Here is a 23178-nt window from a genome sequence, read left to right on the forward strand (position 1 = left end):
AGCTTGATGAACATGGATGCAAAAATTCTCACCAAGATACTAGCCAATAGGATCCAATAGGACTTTTAAAAAAGGATTATTCACAACCAACCGGGATTTATTCCTGGACTGCAAGGGTGGTTCAATATCGGCCAATCAATCAACATGATACATCACACTGATAAAAGGACAAGAACCATATGATTCTCTTAATTAATTCAGAGAATGCATTAGACGAAATACTACATCCTTTCTTGAGAAAAAACTCTTCAGTGTAGGGATAGAAGGAACATACCTCTATATCATAAAATCCATTTACAAAAACCCCTCAGCAAATATCATCCTCAGTGGTAAGAAACAGAGCTTGCAACAAAAACCATACATAGGAATAAACCTAAGCAAAGAGATAAGGTCAGGAACACAACAGGGATGCCCACTCTCACCACTGTTGTTCAACATAGTACAAGAAGTCCTAGCCTCAGCAATCAGACAACAGAAAGAAATAAAAGGCATCTAAACTGGCAGAGTCAAACTCTGAGTCTTCACAGATGACATGATACTTTATGTGGAAAAACCCAAAAGATCCCACTCCAAAACTGCTAGAATTCATACAGGAATTCAGCAATATGGCAGGATATGAAATCAGTTGCATTTCTTTTTTTTTTTTTAATATTTTACTTATTTATTTGACAGAGAGAGGGAGAGAGATCACAAGTAGGCAGAGAGGCAGGCAGAGAGAGGGAGGGAAGCAGCCTCCCTGCTGAGCTGAGAGCCCAATGCTGGACTCGATCCCAGGACCCTGAGATCATGATCTGAGCCAAAGCCAGAGGCTTAACACACTGAACCACCCAGGTGCCCAATCAGTTGCATTTCTATACACTAATAATGAAACAGAAGAAAGAGAAATTAAGCAATTGATCCCATTTATGATTGCACCAAAAACCATACATAGGAATAAACCTAACCAAAGAGATAAACAATGAATACTCCAGAAACAACGGAATACCTATGAAAGAAATTGAGGAAGACACAAAGAAATGGAAAAACATTCCATGCTCATCAACTGGTAGAATAAATATTGTTAAAATGTCTATGCTAACCAGAGCAATCTACACATTAGTGCAATCCCTATCAAAATAACATCAACATTTTTCACAGAGATGGAACAATCCTAAAATTTGTACGGAACCAGAAAAGGCCCCAAATAGCCGGAGAAATGTTGAAAAATGAAAATGTTGAAAAAGAAAACCAAAGCTGATGGCATCACAAGCTCTATTACAAAGCTGTAATCATCAAGACATTTTGGTACTGGCACAAAAAAGGACAAACAGATCAAGAAACAGAATAGAGAACCCATAAATGGACCCTCAACTCTATGGTCAATTAATCCTCAAAAAAGTAGGAAAGAATATCCAATGAAAAAAGGACAGTCTCTTTAGCAAATGATGTTTGGAAAACTGGACAGCCACAAGTAGAAAAATTAAATTGAACCATTTTCTTATACCATACAAAGATAAACTCAAAATGGATGAAAGATCTATATGTGAGACAGGAATCCAATAAAATCCTAGAAGAAAATACAGGTAACAACCCCTTTGACCTTGGCCACAGCAACTTCTTGCTAGACACAGGCAAGAGATATGTTGGCTAATTCAATTTAAAAAAAAAGAAATAATAAATAAAAGCATACAAATTTAAGAGGAAGAATAAAACAGTCTTTATTCATAGATTACATCATCATCTATGTAGAAAAATCCCAAAGAATCTACCCAAAAAACCCCTCCTAGGGGAGCCTGGGTGATTTAGCTGGTTAAGAATCTGAATCATGATTTCAGCTCATGTCATCTCAGGGTCATGAGATCGAGGCCCAAGGTGGGCTCCCCACTTAGTGCAGAGTCTGCTTGAAATCCCTTCTGCCCATACCCCCACACACACAACCACACACTCTCTATGTCTACTCTAAAATAAAGAAACAGATCAGTAAGAAACCTACAAAACACAGATAAAAGAAATTTTAAAAGATCTAAGTAAATGGAGATACTCAATGTTCATGGATTAGAAAAACTCAATATTGTTAACATTATCAATTCTTCCCAACTTGCTGAAGCTGAATGACCAACTGAGCACTCAACTACAAGATTAACTATGTGCACAAGGGCAGGGGAGCATGTCTCTTTTTATTTTACTCACCAACATATCCCTAACATAGTGCCCACAGATTAAACAGATACATGTTTAATAAATAAGCCAATTATTTTGGATGTAGTAGAATGGACTCTTGCATCAAATAGATGAGATATTAGATAAGATAAGATATTGGACTGAATGAATTCTAAAGTCACTGAATCTTAAGATGCTCATTCCATGTGATGTGTTGAAGAGTTCCATTTTGACAAGTCAGTTCAAAATACAACTGACTGAGTCTACCACTCCACAGCAATATGCTAAGCAAAATAACTACTTGCTCTTTATGTATGGCAATCTACCATTATTTCTGATCAAAAGAAATAGCAGTTGGAAAATTTATAGGAGTCTTTTTTTTTTAAGATTTTATTTATTTGAGAAGAGAGAAAAAGCGCACATGTGAGCACAAGCAGGAGGAGGGGCAGAAAGTGAAGGAGAAGCAGACTCCCCACTGAGCAGGGAGCCCAACTCAGCCTCTATCCCAAGACCCTGGGCTAAGACCTGAGCCAAAGGCAGATGCTTAACTGATCAGCTAAGCCACCCAGGCACCTCCACAGGAGTCTTTTAAATAATACGCAGCTCACAGTGCTATGACCTCAAGACAAACACATCCATTTCAACTCAGTGTGTGAAAGCATTTAGATAGGCACCTGGGTGGCTCAGTTGGTTTAGCGCCTGTCTTCAGTTCAGGTCAAGTTCCCAGAGTCCTAGGATAGAGTCTCACATCTGGCTCCCTGCTCATCAGGGAGTCTGCTTCTCCCTCTATCCCTCCCTGCTGCTTGTGATATCTCTCTCTTGCTCTCTTTCTCTCCCAAATAAATAAATAAATGAAATCTTTTTTTTTTTTTCTAAAGGCATTTAGTTAAAAGGTTACCCTTATCATAATCCAAAAATTGGAATGTAAAATCTGACCAAAAAATTTAATGTCTCTTCAGGCACAAAACAAACAAGCAAACAAACAAACCTGGGAACTACAGTGTAGGCATATATATATTCATATACTTTAGGCATTTTAAATGTAGAAGAGAATAAGGGGCAGAAAACTTATCAGTCCTACAGGAAATATTTTCCCCTTCTCTGGGCCCAAAGGGGCTCTATAAATATTTTTGACTGAATTGAACCACTGAAACACACATATCCCCCACGCTTACAGCAATTCTGCCAATTCTACCAAGCGAAATGGCTTTTAATTCTTACTTTAATGCCACATCATTTTTGACAAATGAGCAATGTATCTTGAATTAACACCTCACTTGGATGCCTAAAACTACAATTTTCACATATACTAGAAACAGTATAACAACATTTAGCAAAGTCTAACTGGAAACTATCTTCTTCCCAAAATAACTGAACACATTCAAAAGTATAAAATCGTGGTGCACATGGTCCAATTTCTTTTTGTGCCAAATGTGGTTAGCCAGCTTCTTGCTTTTAGATTATGTGTTTGCACCTATTCATTTTCAAGTGGCTCTTGAACTAAAATAGAACGGCGAAAATATGAGTGTGACTCAAAACTGGACAAGATAGGCTGCAAGGACTATTAGGCATGAGAATTCAAATGAGTATATAGAAGACCCATCACAATAGTAGAAACAGGAAAATTCTTAATTTATAGTTAAGAAAATGAATGCGAATAATTTAGAATTAGAACACTTACCAACTATAATTCTGAGCTTTGAAAAAACCAAGCAAGTCTTGGGAAAAACAAACAAACAATTACCATAGCCTCTATTTACTAAACAGTTCCTCAACTATTCCAGTTCTCAGGCAAGAGCCATACTAAAATGAATACATATATACAAGTATGTCCTTGCCCCCGAAAAGGTAACAAAAGGGCCTTAGTAGTTCACATTACTTTAGTGGATACCTATTTTTATTTGTCTAGCAATAATCTCAAAACACTCTTTTCAGACAATAAGCCCTCCTTCTGTTCAAACCTCAAACCATGGCCAAACAGATCCAAAGATGGACACTGAATACAAACTAATTAGACCAATTAACCCAATTCCTAAGATTTTTGGACTGATGACCAGAGACTCCATCATGACACTTGTTTCTCTTACAGCAGAAACTTTTAAGATGTAAACTAGGAATTGTTGGTGGCCATATTTTTTCCCATATGAAGAATGCCAATATGCAGTGAAAGAAAGTCCTAAATACACACAAGCAAGAGAGTCTTAGTCGAGTCCCTATCATTTTGTTTGAGGGAATCCTGAAGTGCAGCTCCAACTGTTCTTGATAAATCCTCAGTCTTGATAAATCCACTGTTCCTTTAATTCTATGAAATATACTTTCCAATAAATTCTTTTTGCATAAGCTAGTTTAAACTGAGTTTCTGTCACATGAAACCTCTTAAGTCCTACTATAATTATAAGCTACCAAAAAGACATAAAAGATAAACACACACACACACACACTTATTTTTTAAAGTCAGGCTCCTTGCTCAGCAGGGAGCCTGCTTCTCCCTCTGCCTCTGCCTGCCTCTCTGTCTGCCTGTGCTCACTCTCTCTGACAAATAAATAAATAAAATCTTAGAAGATTTTAAGTAATCTCTACACCCAATGTGGGACTCAAACTCACAACCCTAAGATCAAGAGTCACGTGTTCTTCCAACTAAGCCACCTGGACACCCCATAAGATATATTTCAATAGGTTTCATATAGTAGATGAGAACAAATATGTAGGTGAAGGACGAAGACAGTATCTAAAAAGTTGACAATTTCCCAGATAAGCAGTATACTGGATATGATGAAAAAAAGAAAAAAAAGTTAAGCTTAACCAACGAAGTATGGGTAGCTCAGTTGGCTAAGTGCCTTCAGCTCAGGTCATGATCCCAGAATCTGAAGACCGAGCCCCACATCGGCTCCCTGCTCACAGGGAGTCTGCTTCTCCTTCTGCTCCTCACACTGTTCATGCTCTCGCTCTCTCAAATATATATATAAAATCTTAAAAATAAGTACGGTAATAAAAAAGAAACACACACACAAATCAACAGAATAGAACTGAGAGCCCAGGAAAAAAAATCCATGATTATATGGTCAATTAATAGACAACAAAGGAGGCAAGAATATACAATAGTGAAAAGATCATCCCTTTCAGTAAGTAGTGTTGGGAAAACTGGATAGCCACATACAAAAGAATGAAAGTGGACCACTTTCTTACACCAAACAGAAAAGTTAACTCAAAATGCTTAAAGACTTAAATGTGAAACCTGAAATCATAAAACTCCTAAAAGAAAACATAGGCAATAGTACATCTTGTACATCAACCTTAGCAATAGTTTTCTGGATACGTCTTCTCAGGCAAGGAAAACGAGAACAAAAATAAACATTTGGGATTAAATCAAACTAAAAAGCTTTTGCACAGGGCGCCTGGGTGGCTCAGTGGGTTAAGCCGCTGCCTTCGGCTCAGGTCATGATCTCAGGGTCCTGGGATTGAGTCCCACATCAGACTCTCTGCTCATCAGGGAGTCTGCTTCCTCCTCTCTCTCTCTGCCTACTTGTGATTTCTCTCTGTCAAATAAATTAATTAAATCTTTAAAAATAAATAAATAAATAAAAATAAAAAGCTTTTGCACAAAGGAGACCATCAACAAAATGAAAAGCCAAATAAAGAAATGAAAGAAAAGAGAAAGAAAGAAAAGAAAAAAGGCAACATACTGAATGAAACAGGGTATTTGGAAATGACATATCCAATATGGAGTTAATATCCAAAATATAATAACAAAACCCATATAATTCAACACTAAAACAAACAAAAACTAATCCAATAAAAAATGGGTGAATACCTGAAAGAACATTTTTCCAAATAAGACATAGAGATGGCCAATAGACACATGAAAAGATGATCAACATCACTAATCATCAGGGAAAGGTAAGTCAAAACCACAATGAGATACCACCTCACACCAGTCAGAAGGGCTAGTATCAAAAAGACAAGAAGTAACAAGTGCTGGCAAGGATGTAGAGAAAAGAAAACGTTCATGCACTATTGGTGGAAATGGATATTGACGCAGGTACTGTGGAAAGGTGAAGAGGGCTTAAGAGGTACAAATTTCCAGTTATACGTAAGTCATGGGGCACCTGGGTGGCTCACTCAATTTAGCATCTGACCCTTGGTTTCAGCTCAGGTCATGACCCAGAGTTGTGGGATCAAGCCCTACAACAGACTCTGTGCTCAGCATGGAGTCTGCTCAAGATTCTCCCCCAAATAAATAAAATCTTTAAAAATTAATTAACTAATTAATTAATTTAATTAAATAAGTCATGGGGATGAAAAGTACAGCACAGGGAATATGGTCAATAATATCATAATAAGTCTGAATGGAAAAACATGGTAACTACACTTCCTGCAGTGAGCATTTCACAGTGCATATAATTATTGAATCACTATGTTGTACACCTATATTATATGCCAACTGTACCTTAATTAAAAATAAAAATACTCAAAAAACTGATTAGCTGAAATGACATAATGGAAAAGGAACAGGTATGTAAATATTGCTTGCCTCACAATGACTGAATAGTACTTTTCCGCTGAGTAACACTTGCCATAAACAAACAAAAACCTGTATTAGGATAGTAAGATTTATAAGTGACTGTTTGAAATCAGATTATTGTTACCAATTTTCTACTCCCTCCCTATTACAGATTTGTACATTTAGAGCCCTTATCATGTGATTTTTTAATACCTCTCACTACAGTCAGTGGAGCAAAGTATTTCCCAGCCTAAAAAATTGGGGGCTTCGACATGTAATTTGCTTTGGTCAATGGAATACCAATAAACAAAACTTGGTCAAAGACTTTAAATGTCTTAAGTTATTTGGCTTGGTCTCTTGAGCTCCTTCCATCTATCCTAAAAAGATGGTGGCCCAGGAAGTCAAGAGACCCAAAATGGAACTCATGACAAAGATTTGAATCCAATCCACAGAAGGAGGTAGAGTCTCCCTCACAGACCCACAGAATCATGAGTTAAAAACCTAATTTTTCGTTGTTGTAAGCCATCTAACATTTTGGCATTGTTATATAGCACTACCACGACAACGGCTGAGTAATTCAGTGACCTATTTAATGTCTTCAGCAGGGGCACCTGGCTGGCTTAGTCAGAATAGCACAGGACTCAGTCTCAGGGTTGTGAGTTCAAGCCCCACACTGGGTGTAAAGATTAGTTAAAAATAAATAAACAAACAAACAAACAAACTTTAAATGTCTTCAGTATTATTATGCTATCTTTAAATTAAATAAAAATCAGAAATAGCTAACACTGCAACTAACTATCTCTCAAGGAGATACTGATATGGCTTTTAACTACTGCCTAAAAAATCCAGTGATTTTTGTAATTTTTATATTCCACTGAATTAAAATGTACTTCAACAGACTAATCTTCTAAAACTAATATTCAATTCTAGATATACTCAATTTGTAAAACTTTGACCCATGCGTTATACTGTAGTTTAGAAAACCCTACTCAGCATTATCTCCTAGGCAATGACATAGATGAAAAATATTTTGAAAATACTCTCAAATTTTTTTAATCAGGATTGACTTTAACTCTAGATTTTTCTCTTGGTTTTTCTGCCATAATTATTTATGCAATCTATTCAAGAGTTAAGTTGATAAAATTATATACATTATATTATTGTCACTTACTGCCTGTAAAACTAATGTCTGATGGCTATACAATTCAGAGTTCAATAAACTTGGCTTAAGACTAATAATCAGTTTTGTGCCCAGCAGGTACAGGCATATGATCAAGGGGGAAAAGAAATCCATCACGTGACAGAAGAGACCATCAACTAAGGTATCCACTTCATAGTTCTAGCTCCTCTGGTACAATAAAACCAAAGTTTTGTGATCTGTGGGCCACCATCTAACATTTGGCATGTTGTATAATGCTGCATAAAGCACACACCACACTTCTTTCTGGCCACTATGTCCATGGGAATGGTGTCTCAGCTCTATGAACACACGGGTTTCTTTATCTGAAAAATAAGGGATTAGGCTAGTTGATCTCCAAGATCTCTAAGCTCTAAAGCTTCTATATATCATTTATCTTCAAAGCTATGGCACAGAGAAAAACAATTTCTCTAACAAGTTACAGAGCCAGAAGGAGAACACAGAAATCTTCAGTTGAGAAATCTATTTACTAGCATATTACACTATTACAAACATTTTGAGTCTAATCCACTGTCTCTTCTGCTCTCACATAATACACTCTATGAAAGTATACCAAAATACAACACCAAGCAGAATTAAGAGGGAAAACTAGTGAATTAATGTTTACTGTGTATCTCCACATAACTGGCACTTAGTCAAACAGAGGAAATGGTAATTCCCAATTTGCTGGGTCTAGCAGAGAGAGACTCAAGGTAGAATCTTAAAACTTCACAAACTGGGGCACCTGGGTGGCTCAGTGGGTTAAAGCCTCTGCCTTCGGCTCAGGTCATGATCCCAGGATCCTGGGATCGAGCCCCACATTGGGCTCTCTGCTCAGCAGGGAACCTGCTTCCTCCTCTCTCTCTGCCTGCTTCTCTGCCTACTTGTGATCTCTGTCTGTCAAATAAATAAATAAAATCTTTAAAAAAAAAAATTCATAAACTTAGCAACCAGACATGGTTCCTAAGAAGACTAAGAGACTTCACAACTACCTTCTTCATCTATTCAATCTGCACAAAATCAGCAGTGAGGGGCACCTGAGTCACTGCACCAGAACAAATAAAAAAAAAGAAGGCAAATGATTTTTTTAAATTTTTTTTTTTTTTCCTTTTAAGAATACAGGCAAAGCTCTGACTTCTGTCTCTGAAACACAGGGCCCTCTGTGTTTACTATACTACTGAATATTTGTGAGATATGCCTGACTTAACACCTTTTAACCCATCAGAAGAAATTTAAATACATAAGACCCGAAAGCTTCTTGGCATATAGTATACATGTTTATATGCGTTATGCATTTCTCTCTGCCTGGTTCTACAGAATTAGTGAGCCACATAAAAGAATTAGAGTTTTTGAAAATCCCTCAAATTAACTAGGTTTCAAGAAAGGCATTTTTTTTAATTTGGAAGAAATTTTTTTTAATTTATTTATTTGAGAGAGCAAGAAAATCCCTCAAATTAACTAGGTTTCAAGAAACGGCATTTTTCTTTCATTTGGAAGAAAATTTTTTTAATTATTTATTTGAGAGAGCAAGCACACACACACATGAGCCAGAGGAGGGGAGAGGGAAAAGGACAAGCTCCCCTGCTGAGGGGAGCCCTGTGTGGGGGAGTGGGGTATTAATCCCAGGACCCTGAGATCATGACAGGAGCCAAAATCAGACACTTAACCAATTGAGGCACCCAGGTGCCCCTGCTTTGGTAGAATTTGTAACAAGGAAAAGATACTATACTTCAGACTACTCCCTAATCTTTTGAGTAAAATTATTCAGCACGATGCTTATGAGAAAAGTTGAGCAATATGAAAAAAAAAGTTTTAAAACCCTAAAAACAGGACTTCTAAATTGTGTTGTAGAAACTAAACAAAAACACAAAAGCACAGAATAATCTGAAGATATTAATATTTAGAAAATATGACATACCTAAAATTTCATAAGTAGTTTCTATGAATTTACATGTCATATGTCTACAAAAGCAAAGGGGAAAAAATTAAGTCACCATTCACTGGGAAAATAATTCAAAGTAAAAATTTTTCTAGTACTAGATTTTTCTACTTTACTCTCACAAGGCAACAAAATCCAAAGGTACTTTATCTAATTAGAAGAGCTAATTATTCAATGACCCCACAACTATTTCTACTGAATATCCCACCTACTAAAGGATGTTTTTAAATGCCTTCTGATGTTTTAAATAGGAAAAGTGTGATAAAATACAAGCTACCAGAAATCCAATATTTGAGTTTCTCATGTTACTGAATTTGCATGCTGATGTCCGTATTGGTATTTCTCATGTCTTTGAATCCTGGGTCATAAGCCACAATAGACTTGCTGCATACTGAGGGCAGAGTTAGGAATATTAGACTCCATGCTCTAATACCACTCATACAGAATCCAGTTAATTTTTTAACAAGCATTCACTGTTGTTGCTGATGCTGAACACGTATTATTTGACAAGCATAGTTACAGTCTTCTCCAACTGGATGTCTAAGAGACATTTCAAACTCACATATTCAGAAATCACACTTTCAACCATTCCCTACCAACCTACCCCTCGCTCCATACTACCTTCCTACAGGTTTTCTCATCTCATTAATGACAATTCAATCCTTCTAACTTTGGCCAACTGTATCAGTCACACTATTCCTCTTGTTCTCTTTTTCTCCTTTCTCAAACTAACTAACTCTCTCCACTCTCTCAGCTTACTCTACACTACCAGGAATTACTTTGGCTCTATCTTCAAATTACATCCAGAAACCAACCATATCTCACTACCTCCATTGCCACTACCAACTCCCAATCCCACTCATCATCATCCCTTACCTAGATTATTCTAAAAGTCTCTGAAAATACTCTCTGCTTCTTTACTTGCTCCCCTATGGTCTATTTTCAAAAGCATCCAAAATGATCCTTTTAATTTAGTTCTTGCCAGTCCTCTGATAAAACTGTCCAATGGCTCCCCCATATTACTCAGAATAAAAGCCAAGTGACCTTCAAAGCTATTATATGCCTGTACTACAAAGGTCCCTACTCACTACCCCATCTTACCTTACCTTTGTGACTTCTCTCCTTCAATTCTCCCCTTGTAGACTCAATTCCATTCTAAAACAATCTCCCTGCTATCCACTTTCTCTCAAACCACCCTGGCACACTTGCTCTGGCTGTTGCAAAACAGAACACTTTTCTCCCAGAATACTTATTTTCTAACAAGAAATCTAATTTACTTTTGTGTCATATTTACTGTTTATTGTCTGTTTCTTCCAGCAGGATGTAGTTTCTTCAAAAGTAAGGATAATTGTTTTATTCACTGATATAACCCAAGCACCTAAAAGAATGCCTGGCATATACCAGACAGATAAACATTTGCTGAATAAATGAACAAACGACTATCCAAGACTGAGTAAATTCAAAGTTCCTAAAACTCAAGAGGCCATATAGGACCCCACAGCCTGATCAGAACTTTGACTCTAAAGGATGATGATAATAGCAGACAGTTTTTTTCCCTGGGTAAATAACCAGCATACACTTGACATTACGTGGAACTTACACAAGTTTAGGATATAATGAGGTAACTTTTAAAAAAAGATAGTAAACTAAAATGTTAGAGACCTCACGAAATTTCCCATTCACGCAAGGAAAACAAAAACAATAACAAGTCAACCATATTAAGAAATTATTGTTGATATTTCTGAGAGCATGAAAATGGTGGTACTGTCATGAGAGAGTCCTTGTCTTTTGGCAATACATAGTGAAATATTCACAAATTAAATAATAGGCTGAGATTTGCTTCATAAAATCTGGGTGGGCACAGAGGAAACTAGATTGGTCATCATTTGATAACTGCTGAAAGGCCATAGGAATATTTATATCACTCACTTTGATTTTGTATGCTTGAAATTTGTATTTTATATGCTCAAAATCTGACAAAAACAGAAGAAAGTAATAGTACAGAAAGTAAAAGGAAAAAAAGCCTATACTTCCTTTAGCACCTAGCACATTATATGGCACGCAAATAAACATATGATGAAAAAATAAAATACATGTCATAACTAAGAACAGTTCCTATAAAATGCCACAATGACAAGAGCAGATTAAAACAAAAATGAGGGATGCCTGGGTGGCTCAGTGGGTTAAGCCTCTGCCTTCGGCTCAGGTCATGATCTCAAGGTCCTGGGATGGAGCCCCGCATCAGGCTCTCTGCTCAGAGGGGAGCCAGCTTCCCCCTCTCTCTGCCTGCCTCTCTGCCTACTTACTATTTCTCTCTCTCTGTTAAATAAATAAAAAATCTTTAAAAAAAAGAAAGATAGAAAAAGGAAGGAAGGAAGGAAGGAAGGAAGGAAGGAAGGAGTGCCCAAAGTAAGACCGTCCTTCAGAGTAAGGAAAAACGGCATGCAAAGCGATGGCCACACTGACCTCAGATCTGGATGACTGGAACAGAAGGGGGACAACCCAAAAAAAGTGTCCATCTTTTTACAAGATAAAAGGCACTGTACTTTATTCTACAAAGGTCATTCATATAAATGCAAAATATAATCAACAGGGACAAGAAAATGTGGCTGAAATTTTATGTACCAAATAATATTACAGCATAATTAGAAGGAATACTAATAGAAATGTTAAGGATCAATTTGACCAGAAAGCAAATACAGCAGGAAGAAAACAGTACCTCAACCTCAGAAAGGTCAAGTAAACAAAAAAATTTTAAGGGCATAGAAAATTTAAATCTTGTAAGTGCTAAGGTAGCATAAACTAGATATACATGGGCCCCTGGGTGGCTCAGTCAGTTAATCTGCCATCAGCTCAGCTCATGATCTCAGGGTCCTGGGACTGAGCCCCATGTGGGGCGCCCTGCTTAGCAGGGAGTCTGCTTCTCCCTCTCCCTCTGTTCCTCCTCCCTGTTCATGTGTGTGTGCATTCTCTCTGGCTCTCAAATTTAAAAAAAAAAAAAAACCACACTCTAGATATACAAAATTTTAATCCTTCAAAACAATTTGCATAACCTCTGGAAACAGTTTCAACAATTTCCCCAACTGATTAATTCTGCTCTAGTAAAATGATATTAGCCTATAGGGCTTATGGTCAAAAACAATTTTTTTAGGGCCACCCATCTAGATCATGTACAGATAAATGTTTGGGTTTTATTTTTAAATTCACATTCAAGTAACTAAAAATAAAAACTTAATGGACTAAGTGCAAAAAAGTATAAATTTTCCCATCAGGAAAAGAAACTTATTTATGCCAGCTTATTCTACTAATGTGCGAAAGAGTAAGATGTGATGTATGTGTTTCACATTCTAGGAATACCAGATTTTTAGCTACCACCTACATAAGAGCTTATATAAAAACATCTCAAGTACCTATTTTAGTTTGATTTTCTCTTGCTTCTTACTCTTACTTGCCACAAAAATCTCACTTTTTTTTAAAAATCTCAAATTCTTAATAAAAACAAAGAATAGGTACCTGAGATGTTTTTATGCTATTAATTCCCAGTACAATACTGTGAACCCTGTTGCTGATCAAAAAAGAAATGAGATTTTTTTTCTGATTACTACAAATATTTTCATTTTGTAAAAATTTATTTTCATGTAACCTAAACCAATCATCTTAATAAATCAAAATATTATACCAGATTTCAAAGAGGTGAAACCTATTCTAAATTTGCTCTCAAGTCAAGTCCTTGAATAGAATAGAGGGTTTATTTTATGTCTCTTCCACTCTAAAAGACAAAAGTAATATCACAATCTGAAAAGTCACTTCAGGTCTGTGTTTATTACTTTATGAAACTCTTAAAAGGTCTTATATACAAAGGTGTTATAAACAAGATCTAAACCACATGTACCATGGATTTAGATATTTTAATCATTACAGCACAAACATGTAAATATTAAAGAAAGGTAGCATATATTTGTCAAGAACTACTCAATCATTTTATAGTCTCCAACTATACTCAACACTTTAGAACAGCGGTTCTGAAGGACAGGTAAAGGAATCCCAAATATCATGGATAGAAAAGGGATAAAGGACTAGTCATAATAAGACTCGGGGTTGTGATAAAAGTTCCAAGTTGGTTGTGAATATATATATTCAGCCATTTTAAATATGCCCATCCTGAAGGACTTACACTACAGAATCTCCTTATCTAATTTAATTTACACAGTATTCATTCAACTAACAACTATTAAGTGACAGGCATTATGGCAAACAATGAAAATGCATTCAAATGAAATGGGATTCTCTGCTCTCCAGAAAAGATGCCAACCACATGCCCAGAGCTCGAAGAATATCTATATAGACCACAACAGATTTTTTTAAAAATAAGACAGCAGTACTGTGTTATGCTTAAGACACAGGTAATAAAGCAGTATGGCAGTGATAAGGTTATTTATGTGCATCAGAGGAGTGAATAACCCTAATTAAGAAGTGAACAAATTCCGTGGTTTTCAAAAGTACATTAAGTGGATGGGCACCTAGATGGTTCAGGTAGTCAAACATCTGACTCTTGATCTCAGAGTTGTGAGATGGCGCCCACATCAGGGTACCACACTGGGCATGGAGTCTGCTTAGAATTCTCTCTCTCCCTCTGCCCCACCCCCTTCTCTGAAAAAAAGAAAAAGGCGGGGGTGTAGGGGGGAAGGAATACATTAAATGGAACACTGAAGGATTATTTCACCAAGAGAGATCTAAACACATCTCCCACTACCTCCCATGGGTGAGATGGGGTACTGTCTGAGTTTGGGACTAAACCTACTACTAGAGTTCAAACTCTAATAAATATTGACAATGGGGGCCATTAAAGCCTGACAAACTCTCAACCATTAGAATCAGGTACAGACACAACTGGGTTTAATCCTGCTTCCACCATTTATAAACTTAATGACCTTAGGTAAGTAAATCTCTCTAAACTTCAATTTCATTGAATTTAAAGCAAAAAAATAATCTACCTAAGAGTTGTTGGGAAAAATTAAATAATGTTATGTAAGTAAAAGCACTTAGAATACTGTCTGGCACTTAAAAACGCTTAATACATATTAGTGATTATCATTTATTGTTCTTTTCTTCAATACTATGAACCCTGGCTCAGTTATTACAGGGGCATTACCAGTATCACCTACCTTCAACTTATTTAAAGATTTACTTTGATCCACAGCCATCTCTGATAATACATCTCAAACTCGGGATACCTGGGTGGCTCAGTTGGTTAAGTACCCAACTCTTGATTTCAGCTCAGGTCATGATCTCTGTGTCCTGGGACTGAGCCCTACTACACCAAGCTCCGTGCTCACTGTAGAGTCTGTTTGTCCCTCTCCTGCTGCTCCTCCCCCGCCAATTTTTTTTTCTCTCTCTCTCCCTCTCTCTCTCAAATAAATGCACAAATAAGATCTTTAAATAACAATAATACATCTCAAATTCTATCTTACACTATGACCAATTCTGGGCTAGCTGAGATCTTCCACCATAAAAATGAAGAAGAAAAAAACTTCACATTCAAAAAGATTCAATACAGATTATGGGTACTTGACCGAATAAAAAAAGGAAACTTCTTTTTAAATAGATTTACTATAAGATACAGGAAAACGTGTTTACAAAATTTCTAGTTGATGTTCTCAGGACATTCAAGAGAGAATTATATACATTAAACTAGAGCACAAAGTTATGAAGGAAGATTAGGAAAAACTGTAGAGACAAAATAACATGATTTCCAAAGGCAAAACCACAACAGATCTGGATTAGATACTTCAGCAGAATATATAAAAAAAGAAATGTTAAAAACTTAAAACTTATCCCAGGATGGATAAAAGAATTAAGAAATATAAATCCTGAGTAAGAGAAATGGGAAATCAGATCCAAAAGAGATAAACTTTTAAAAAATAATAATTCCCAAGGAAAGAAAAAAAAAAAAACTAAAGTGAGAACTGTAATATTGAAGCCTATAATAAAAATAATTCTCAGGGCACCTGGGAGGCTCAGTGGGTTAAAGCCTCTGCCTTTGGCTCAGGTCATGATCCCAGAGTCCTGGGATCAACCCTCTCATCGGGCTCTCTGCTCCAGCTGGGAGCCTGCTTCCCTTCCTGTCTCTCTGTTTGCCTCTCTGCCTACTTGTGATCTCTGTCAAATAAATAAATAAAATCTTTTTAAAAAACAATAATAATAATTCTCAAATTATACCAGGGGCAATTCTTAGCACTTTACATAAACTCTTTTAATTCTACCCTCAAATAAGTGTATTATTATCTCCATTTTATAGATAGAGTAAACTAAGGAACAAAATGCTAAGAACCTTGCCCAAAGTCGCTAGTATCATGGCACAAATTAGAAAACAAGCAATCTGGCTCCTCACTATACAACGTCTCTCGAAGAAATATTAGTGGCTCCTAATAGTGGCTCCTATGGAGCCCTGTGCACTCCTTCACAGCTCCTCTCAACCTCAACTTTGCCATGGTTTCCACTGGTCTACAAATCCTGAGGATCATCCTAATGCTGCTTGGCTGGGTGAATGCTCTGCTTTCCTGTGCCCTGGCCCTATGGAAAGTGACTGCCTTCATCAGCAACATCACTATGGCAGCCCAGGTGGTGTGGGAGGAGCTGCAGATGTCCTGCATGGTGCAGAGCACAGGTCAGATGCAATGCATGGTATACGCCGCACTGCTCGTGCTGCCCCAGGACCAGCAGACTGCTCGTGATCATCCTCCTATTGGCTCTGCTTGGTCTGCTGGTTACGTGGAAGACAAGGACTCGAAGGGCCATTTGGTGATTTTCTCTGAGATCATCTTTATCATCTCAGGGATCCTGCCCAGATCCCCATCTGCTGCCAGCCCACACAAACATGTAGGACTTCTACAACCCCCAGGTGGCCAAGGCCCAAAAGTGGGAGGTGGGGCCTTCTACCTGGGCTGGGCAGCCTCTGGCCCTGCGTTGCTCAGCTGAAAGGGAGCTGCTATGCTACACCTGCCCAGCAGGCTGGGGTATCCCAGGGCTAGAATATGATATGGTCTGACACTTGCAATCCGCCACATATGTCATCTCTCAGAGTCCCTCCGAGTACCCCACTAAGAATTATATCTAATTCTGGTAGAGTACTGGGGACTCCCTTGACAAAGAAGCCTAATCCCCTGAGCTGAAGACATTGAAACAGTGATTCAGATAGCTTTGGGGCCGTTTTCATCTTTTTTATTTTTCCTTTTGGGGGGAAAGGATTTTTTCAAATTTATTTGATAACCTAACCAAGGAATTCAGACTCTCTTCTGGGCTCTGCTGCTGGTATCTCTCACCTTTACACGATGAAGTCAGGGAGGTGATGCTTCAATTTCTGGATCTTTTTCCACCCTGGACATCCCCATCTTGGAGGCTCACCTAGAAGGTTGCCTGATGTTCAGTCTGTCCTCAAGAGTCCCTCCTTACCAGTCAAAACCTATGGAATACCCAGGGGCTCTTGAGCCTCATAACACCTTGAGAAGCAAGTGGAAAGTTACCAAAAAACACCCACCCCCAAATCATCTGACCTCTGGCTCTTCTGAGTCACATCACAGCTCTGCTATCCACCCCTGACCCTCTCACCTTCAGGCCCTGCAAACTACTGTCATGCCTTCGTGCGCGCGCACACACACACACACACACACACACACACACACACCAGTTTTTGCTAAATAAAGTGTGCCCTGTCTTGTTAAAAATTTGTATCATCTTCTTTATCACTTGGATAAAGAATTAAGAACCATAATCTACTGATACTTACAACAGGAGATGAGAAATAAGGCAACAGTAAAAAAGCATAAAATTTCAAGGACATAAAGTAGAGGATGATAAAAGGAAAATCAAAAGGCTTGTCACATTAAAGTGAAAAGATTCAACACTATACTAATTATAATGAAAAAAGACATCAAGGGGTGCCTGGGTGGCTCAGTGGGTTAAGCCTCTGCCTTCAGCTCAGGTCCTGGGATTGAGCCCCGCATTGGGCTCTCTGCTCAGCAGGGAGCCTGCTTCTCCCCCCACCTGCGTCTCTGCCTACTTGTGATCTCTCTCCCTGTCAAATAAATAATAAATATAAAGAAAGAAAGAAATAGAAAAAAGACATCAACAAACATAAGTAAAAAACCTAAATCTCTTTAAGTAGAAGAATACAAAAATAAAATTAGACTTCAGTTTCCAGTGCCCCATATTAAACAGCTTAGAAATCACCATTTCATCCTAATGACAAGTAAAAACTACACAAACTGAAAAATCAACAACTCTTCTTAGCTCCAAAAGAGAGGCAAGGTGACAAGGCAAACTGCTGCTCCCCAAACTGAACAGACTGATAGTTAAGTCCAAAGAATCATAAGCCCCTGGAGCAGAAACATCCATGGCAACCAGTGCTGGAGTAGAAAAACTTGAACTATAATTGAAGCTCAGTGTGGGCAAGTCAGAAACTTGCATGGAATATCTTTCATCACTTCACTTTCAGTGGTTTCTGTCCTTATATCTGAAGTGAGTCTTTTGTAGGTAGCATGTAAATGGGTTTCCTTTTTTATCCATTCAGCCACTCTATGTTATTATTAGAAAATTTAGTCCATTTACATTTAAAGTAATTACTGATGGGCATGTACTTCTGGCAATTTTATTAATTTTTGGCTGCTTTGTAGGTTCTCTCTGTTTTCTTCTTCTCTTGCTCTCTTCCCTTGTGGTTTGATGAGGTTGTTTTTAGTGGTATGCTTAGACTCCTTTCTCATTATCTTTTGTGTATCCACCATACCATCTTTGCTTTGTGGTTACCATGAGGCTTATATATAACAATCTGTAACAGTCTATTTTAAGTTGATAAAAACCTAAGTTTGAATGCATTCTAAAACTCTATATTTTACTCTCCCCTGCTATACCTTTTATGTTTTTGGTGTCCCCTTTTATATCTTGTATTTTTAACTAATATTGTCATTATAGCTATTTTTACTATTTTTCTCTTTTAACTTTCATTCTAGTTTTGTAAGTAACTGATTGACTACCTTTACTACATATTTACATTTACCAGTGAGATTTATATTTTCATATGCTTTCTTGTTACAACCTAGGGTCCTTCCTTGTCAGCTTAAAGAAGTTCCTTTAAAAAGCTTCTTTATAAAGCTGGTTTAGTATGATGAACTTCATTACTTATGCCTGTCTGGAAAATTCTTGATCTCTCCTTCAATTCTGAATAACACTGCAGGGTGAAGTTGCTTTCTTTCAGCACTTTGAACATATCATGTCACTTTCTTCTAGCCTGCAAAGTTTCTGCTAAAAAATCTGATAACCTTATGGGAGTTCCTTTGTATGTAATATGTTGTTTTCCTCTTGCTACTTTTAAGAGTCTCTCTTTGTCTTTAACTTTTGACATTTTAAATTATAATGTGTCTTAGTGTGAGTTCATCTTTTCTGGAACTCTCTGGGCTTCCTGGAGCTAAATGTCCATTTCCTCCTCTAGGTTAGGAAAGTTTTCAGCCACCATTTCTTCAAGTAAGTTTTTTGCCCTTTCTCTCTCTCCCTTCTCCTTCTGGGACCCCTAAAATATGAATATTAGTCCACTTGATGTTGCCTCGTAGGTCCCTCAAAAGCTAGTTTCACTTTTTCATTCTTTTTTCATTTTGCTGTTCTGATTAAATGAGCTCCACTGCCCTAAATTTGATTTCAATGATCCTTTCTCCTGCTTCATCTAGTCTGCTGTTGAACCCCCCGTTATATTTTTCAGAACAGTTATTGTGTTCTTCATCTCTGACTTCTTTTGGTGCTTCTTTATACTGTTTAACTCTTTGTTGAATTTCTTACTGTTCATACACTTCTCCCAAGTTCAGTGAGCATCTTTATGTGATCATTACTTTGAACACTTCAGCATGTAAATTGCTTATCTCCATTTCATTAACATATTTTTCTGAGATTTTATCTTGTTCTTTCATTTGGAACATATTCCTCTTTTTCCTCGTTTTGTTTGACTGTCTGTTTTCATGCCTACCCATTTTGGGTTTTTTTAGCTTATAAAAATTTTTAAAATTTTTTTCAGTGTTCCAAAATTCATGGTTTATGCACCACATCCAGTGCTCCATGCAATACATGCCCTCCATAATACCCACCACCAGGCTCACCTAACCCCACCCACCTCCCCTCCAAAACCCTGTTTCTTTCTCAGAATCCACAGTCTCTCATTGTTTGTCTCCCCCTCCAATTCTTTTTTTTTTTTTTAAGATTTCATTTATTTGACAGAGAGAGAGAGAGGTCACAAGTAGGCAGAGAGGCAGGCAGAGAGAGAGAGAGGGGAGGAAGCAGGCTCCCTGCAGAGCAGACCGCCTGATGAGGGGCTCGATCCCAGGACTCTGGGATCATGACCTGAGCTGAAGGCAGAGGCTTTATCCCACTGAGCCACCCAGGCGCCCCTCCCCCTCCAATTCTTGAAGGAATGGTCTCACTTAGGAAATGAACCTTACCATTCAACCAAACTATAGTTTTTGGTTGTCTCTTGAAACTTTGTGATTGTCCAAGCAGCCTATTTTATTTTTAATAGGTGCTTATTGTTGACGATGTGCCAAGACCTGTGTCCAAAACTGGACATGGTTGGGGGGGGGGGTGTCCTTAGTCAGCACCTAATTCAGGCTGATTGGAAGCCAGACCCTCAGGTAGCAGCTTTTAAAGTATACAAATATACAGTCTTGTGAAACCCCAAGCTTAGTCCTGTTGGCTACCAGACCAGGCAGTCTGGAGGTGTCCTCTGGCAACAGTTGCAAAACTTGGTAGGTAAAACTGATTCAACATTCAAAAATCAATTAATGGAATCCATCGCATCAACAAACTACAAAAAAAAAAAAAAAAAAAAGGTGCATGATTATATCAATAGATGGAGAAAAACATTTCACAAAATCTAACACTAATTCATGATAAAAACTCTCCATACACTGGAATGAAGGGCTGTCCTCAACCTTGATAAAGAATATGTTCAGAGATGACATGACTGTCTATGTAGAAAATCTGAAAGAAATTACCAAAAAAACTACCAGAAGTAATAAGCAATTACAGCAAAGTGATACACTATAGGGTTAACATACAAAAATCAATTGCTTTCCTATGTACCAGCAATGAACCTATAAATTTGAAATTAAAAATACAATACCATTTACAATAACACCCCCAAAATTATATACTTCGGTATACATATAAAAAATTATGGGGTGCCTGGGTACTTCGATTGGTTGGGTAACTGCCTTCGTCTCAGGTAATGATACGAGGTTCCAGGATCGAGCCCCACATCGGGCTCTCTGCTCCTCAGGGAGCCTGCTTCTCCCTCTCCTTCTGCCTACTGTTCCCTGCTTGTGCTCTTTATCTCTGTCAAATATATAAATAAATAAATAAAAATTAAAAATTATGTACAAGATGTATGAGGAAAAACTAGGAAACTCTGATGAATGATACCAAAGAAGAACTTAAGAAACGGGGAGATATTCCATGTTCGTGTATAAGAAGACCCGATCCTGCTAAGATGCCAGTTCTTCCCAACTTGATGTACAGATCTGAGGCAATCCTAATTTAAATCCCAGATATTTGCTCTGCGGATATCAACAAACTAATCCTGAAGTTTAGAGAGAGAGGCAAAAGACCCAGAATAACCAATACATTATTGAAGAACAAAATTTGACGACTGACAGTACCTGATTTACTGCAAAGATACAGTATTCAAGATAGTATGTTATTGGCAAAAGAATAAATAGATCAGTGGAACAAAACAGAGCCCAGAAATAGACTCACATATACAGTCAAGTAATCTCTGACAAAAAAGCAAAAGCAACACAATGGAGAAAAGATAGCCTTTTTAACAAATGGTACAAAAACACTGGACATCCATGTCCAAATAAAATGAATCCACAGACATTATCCCCTTCACAGAAACTAACTCAAAATGGACCACAGACCTAAATGTAAAATCAAAACTATAAAACTCATAGAAGATAACACAGGAGCAAATCTAGATGACCTTGATGATGACTTTTTAGAGATACAAACACCAGAGGCATGATCCATAACAGAAACTGATAAATTTGACATCATTAAAATTAAAATTTTCCACTCTGCAAAAGATACTGCTAAAAGAATGAAAAGATAAGCCACAGACTGGGAGGCAATATTTGAAAAAGCCATATCCAACAACAGACAGTTATCCAAAATATACAACAATTCTCAAAACTCAAGAAAAATAACCTGATTTTTAAAATGGAAAAAAGACCTTAACAGACATCTTATCAAAGAAGATACATACATGGCAGATAAGCATATGAAAATGAAGCATATGAAATAAAATGAAGCTCCACACATGTCATCAGGGAAATGCAAATTAAAACAATGAAATACCACTACACACCTACCAGAGGAGCTAAAATCCAGAACACTGACAAGACCAGATGCTGGCAAGAATGTGGAAAAACAGGAATTCTCATTCATTACTGGGGGGAATAAAAAATAGGACAGCTACTATGGCAAACATTTGGTGGTTTCTTACAAAATTAAACATTCTCTCACCGTATAATATACTAATTGGGTTCCTTGGTATTTACTAAAAGGAGCTGAAAGCTAATGCCCACACAAAATTTCACACAAGGATGTTTAAAGAAGCTTTACTGATAATTACCAAACCTTGGAAGCAACAAAGATGCCCTCCAGAAGATGAATGGATAAACCATGGTACATCCAGACAATGGTACACTATTAAGAGCTAAAAAGAAATAAGCTATCATGTCACGAAAAGACATAAAGGAAACTTAAATGCATATTTCTTGAAGGAAGAAGCCAGTCTAAAATAGCTATACACTGCATGATTCCAACAATATAACATTCTAGACAAGAAAAAATTATGTAGACAGTAAAAAGATAAATGGTTGCCAAGGGCTGCAGGGGGTGGGGGAGATGAAAAGCAGACCACTGAGGACTTTTAGGACAGTGAAACCACTCTATGATATTAAAATGGTTGATACATGTCATTATATATTTGTCCAAACTCACAGAATATGTAACACCAGAATGAACCCTAATGTAAACTATGGACTTTGAATGGTAGTCATGTGGCAATGCGGATTCATCAATTTTAACAAATGTACCACCCTTTGAGCCATGTTGATAAGGGGGAGGCTATGCATGTGTGGGGGCAGAGGGTATACACAAAAATCTGGGCCTTCTGCTCAATTTTGCTGTGAACGTAAAAATGCTCTAAAACACAAAGTTTATTTTTAAAAATAAAATAAAATAAAGTTGTAAGTCAGATACATCCTCCCCATTAGCAGGACAAGCTCCTCTGGCCTTCAAGCCCCACCAAAGTATTGCAGCAATTGCCAGAAAGCTTGAATTGCTCTTTCTTCTTTTTTAAAACAATTCAGTAGGTTTTACTAT

The 23178-nt window shown here is 37.4% G+C and overlaps 1 protein-coding gene and 1 pseudogene across 5 annotated transcripts in view; one reads left to right on the forward strand and one right to left on the reverse strand.

Moving 5' to 3' along the window:
• RABGAP1L (RAB GTPase activating protein 1 like) overlaps positions 1-23178 on the reverse strand; it is a 765821-nt gene that overhangs the window by 695447 nt on the left and 47196 nt on the right. The window lies entirely within an intron of this gene.
• Positions 16246-16734, forward strand: LOC309849951 (claudin-6 pseudogene; annotated as a pseudogene). Its single transcript has one exon. The product of its transcript is annotated as a claudin-6 pseudogene (transcript).

This window comes from Mustela nivalis (assembly GCF_964662115.1).
Source record: "Mustela nivalis genome assembly, chromosome: 16".
NCBI lineage: Eukaryota > Metazoa > Chordata > Mammalia > Carnivora > Mustelidae > Mustela > Mustela nivalis.